General features: G+C 54.1%; 1 non-coding gene across 1 annotated transcript; it reads left to right on the top strand.

Annotated features, from left to right (window-relative positions):
• The first annotated feature begins 2,306 nt into the window (after positions 1–2,306).
• On the top strand, positions 2,307–2,410 carry LOC144829877 (U6 spliceosomal RNA). Its single transcript, XR_013610864.1, has one exon. It is a non-coding gene; the product is annotated as a U6 spliceosomal RNA (small nuclear RNA).
• The last annotated feature ends 1,528 nt before the right edge of the window (positions 2,411–3,938 follow it).

The following is a 3,938-nucleotide window of genomic DNA, read 5'->3' as shown; positions in this document are numbered from 1 at the left end:
ATCGTTGAGGCCCAGGGTTCCTGGCGCTGGGCGCCATCCAGGCGTGGACGGGCGTAGACGGGCTTGCCTTTGGCGCACCTTCGGGGCGCAATCGGCGTGCCCGCAGCGCGTGGCTGCTGCGCATACGCGCGGTACACCCTGCTGCAGTGGTGGACTGGTTTTCACCATGTTAGCATTTAGGGGTGTGTATCGCGGGGCCATGGTTTCTATTTTGGTGTCTGAGTTTGTCCCTGCCTGTTTATTCCCCTTCTTTGCTTTGAGCCTGCGGCCCATCCACCCTGTCAGCTGCTGTTCCCGCTTGCTTTCAGTTGTTGTGCGGAGTCCGGCCTGGTTGGTCCCTGGTTGAGCGACTGCATGGGGATTCGAGGGGCTGTTGGCTTTTGTGTGTCTGATGGGGGCGGGCTGCTATTGGCACCTGTCCTTCCTTCCCTGGGCTGCTTCTGTGGTAGCTGTGGGGGCTTTTGCTTCTGCTTCGGTTCCTGGAGGGCTTGCCCTTTTTATGGCCGAGGCCTTGGCACCCCTTTCTTCTCCTTCTCCATGGCTCGGCATTCGGCTGCTGTGCCCCCATCCGTGTTGTGCTTCTCCTTGGCTCCTGGCCATTGTGGCTCTGTTGGGGGTCGCCTGCTGCCTCTCCTCACATCCTGGGTGGCCTCTGTCTCAGGTCTCAGTTCCGTGGGTCCTGCCTACTGCCGTGCCGGCCTTTTGTCTCCTGTTTTTGGTTTCTGGGCTCACCTGCTCGTGTCCAGAGTGCTGTAGCTCGTTGGTTGGTCTATGGCCATTTGGTGGTGGCGGCTTGGTCAGGCCAGGAGTTCAGCACATGCCTCTGCTACGGTGTACCTATTTGACTGTGCTTGCGGGGTCGCTTTTGCCAGCCCCTCAGGTTCTTCTCCAGCTTGTTCATCCGTTTACTGTTTGCCAGTGGGTCTTGGTGTTTTCCCCATCCTGTTTCTGGTTATTCCGGTTTTTGGTTGCCTACCTCCTTGTGCCTGTTCCTCTTCACTTGGTTTCATGAGTGGTGGCGTGCTCTTCCAATTCCTGGTGCTCCTCCTTGGTTTGTCCTCTGCCCCACTGGCTTTCATGTTGGGGTTGTCTACCTTGGTCGGGGTCCTCTACGGGAATGTTTCTGGTGTTTTTGTACCTTGTTGACTGCCGGTGCTTTGCATTGTCCTTCTCTTGGGGGCTCTTCCCGTCCGGTGAGTCTCAGTGCTACTGGGCCTTCATGGGCTCCGGTTAATACTCATCTTCACCTGTTCCCTTGGGTGTCCCTTCTCTTTTCCCGCCCACTGTTCCGTTATGCCGGTGGTTGTGTCTCCATGGGTTCGGTTCAGTCTGGGTTGGTGGTGTCTGTTCTGTTACCCTACTTCTGGGTCACGGGTCGGGCACGCGGCTCCCTTCCTGCCAGGTCTGCAGGTGCGGCCTGCGGTCTTCTTTTTCTGGGGTCCCCTTCCTGGGTGGTTGCAGCCTTTGCCGGCATATGGGGCTGGGGGCGTGCTTGGGTTCCCGGTCTGTGCGGGGTCGGTTGGTCCCCCTGCTGGCGGGTTTCTTGTCTGGCTTCTGTTGGCCGTTCCTTTGGCCTGTCTAGGGTTTGTGGGGGGTTCTTGTTTCTAGTCTGGGCTGTTTTTTGGCTGCTTCTTTCTCCGAGGTGTTGCTGCATTTGCTCCCTTTCGCTTTTTGGCACAGTTGATCTGTCCTTGGCTGAGGTCCGGTGGTTGTCACTGGTGATTGTTTCTCTCCTGGGGGAGTGCTGCCTGTTTCTCTCATGCAGGGTATTTTCCTCCTATGTCTTCTGTCTTCCTGTGGGCAGCTGTGTCCCTTTTGTTCGGAGCACGGTTTGGGTCCCCGGAGGTGGCTCTGTTTGCTTACTCGAATGGGCTCCCAGCTTTGCTCTTTTTCTCTGTTCCCTTTGCTTACGTGGGGTCTGGGCTTCTTTGGACTGCACGGGAAATTTGTTCGCCTGGATTTTTCTCCCTTAGTTTCCACTGCTGGGGCTGTTGGTTGTCCGGGGGTTCTGGGCTTTCCCGGTTCATCCTTCCCCCTTGCGTGGCCCTCCACTTCCTGTGGGGATTTTGCGTCCTCTTCTTCTTTGGCCCTGGCTCTGGTATGCTTGTGCCTGCTGGCTCGAGGTTGCTCCCTGGAGGTGGTTACGTTACTTTGGGGCTCGTTTCGCACCGGCTCTTCTGTCTTTTCTTGCCATTAGTGTGTTTCTGCCTGTGGCTTTACCTCCCTGTACCCACCTGTTCTTGTCTGCACTCAGTTGTTCGGCTGGGTTATACCTGGTTGGTAGCTGGATGGGTGTCCTCCTGGGTGCTTGCTTCGGCTGGACATTTACTAATATTGGATCGATACTGCAATGTTTGGCATGGCTCCTGCACTAGATGACACGCCTATTTATGCTGTGTTCCATATTCTACCAGGTGCTGTGTGCCTCGATGAACATAGTAACCACGTGGTGGGCGTTTGCGTTCTTTTCTGGTGGCTTGACCCCTTCTGCTCTTTGGGCTCCATCGGCGGCCTTGCGGGCTTTCTGCTTTCTGCTGTTGGCCGCTTTGGTGGGCAGGTTGCTTCAGAGTTGTTTCCTGTGGCTTCATGGGGTTGCTTTGCCTTGGCCTTCCTGGGTACTTTCGTTGGTGTTGCACTCCCTCCTGGGGGTCCATTTGTGCTGCTGGGGTCCAGGCCTGCCTGTTTCTCACCATGTTGATGGTGTTTCGGTGGCCTTTGTTTCTGCGGGTTGGTTGGGGTGCTGGGTTCCTTTCTGCGTTCTCCTCCGTTCTTGTGGCTTCTGCCAGTCCATTTTGGTTGCGTTTGGTTCCTCTGCTTCTGTCCTTGGTCTCCTTGGTTGTCCGCCGGGCCGGGTGGGTTTTGTTCCTTCTTTCCCTCTGGTCATTAGTTCTGGGGTGGATACTGCTCTCTCGCTGTTGGGGGTCAGCTGTGCGGTATTGCTGCCTTTGGGTCGGACTGCGTCTTTTTGCTGCTGTGGCATCTTGTTTATCGCTATGGTGATTTTCCCCTCTTTTTCTTCAGCTCCGGGGTCTGGGGCTTTTGCTTCCCTCCCGCTTTTGGCTGTCCGTTGGGCAGTCTTGGTATGTTTGGTCCTTCCTGCTTCTTTCTGTTGTTGTGCCAGTTTATTTGTTGCTTTTGGCTTCATACAGTCTGGTCCTGTGCATTCTCTGTCCACCTTCTGTCGTTAGTTCAGGCTGGCTTGCTGGCTGTCTTACGGGTCTTGGGGATCTGGATTTTCGGCCCTCCCGGTGTCTCTTTGTCCCGTGGCTGGTTCTTCCTGCTCATGATTTGCCAGTCTCTTGGGTGGTTTCATCCATTCATCTGTGTTTTTGGGATTTGACCTGCTTCTTTGGCATCTCCTTCTTGTCAGTAGTTTCTTGTGAGTTTCCATCAAGCCGCTTTGCTTGGGTATGACTTACAAGGAGGTAATGCCCTGGTTACTTACCGGTAATCTTCATTGCTCCGAGCATAGTCTTCCTCTCCACATGAGTTCCCATCCCTCCTTCCCTGTCGTGCTTTCGGCTTCATGTTTATGCGTGGTAGTTCATCAGGGTGGGGGTTGGGCCGACCCTCCTCTTATAGAGGTCAAGGTTGAAGTGGGTCACCCATGTTGGGAAGGGATGGGAGGCTAACATTTGCTTTGGAGGGTTCTCGTGTGGAGCTGAAGCTCACTTCGTAACTCATGTGTGAGGTACTAACCAGGGAAATACTAATGGAACTAAAGCTTTCTTACTCGTTCAGTATACCTTTGATACTTTTAGTGTTAATTTTGCTGTGTACTTTTTTGCCACATTTACATTTTTGCCTGTTGACAATTTTCTGTTAACATGTGTGCTGCAGATACTTGTACGCTTAATCCTGCACAAACTTTCCTTCTCTCTCCTGGCGAACATGTCTTGAAATGGCTAGAGTGAGAAACTTAGTCCATGAATTATTTA

The sequence above is a fragment of the Lissotriton helveticus genome, chromosome 4_1, assembly GCF_964261635.1.
Source record: "Lissotriton helveticus chromosome 4_1, aLisHel1.1, whole genome shotgun sequence".
Taxonomy (NCBI): Eukaryota; Metazoa; Chordata; class Amphibia; order Caudata; family Salamandridae; genus Lissotriton; species Lissotriton helveticus.
Note: the sequence above shows the minus strand (reverse complement) of the source record. Positions and strands in the feature narration are given on the sequence as shown.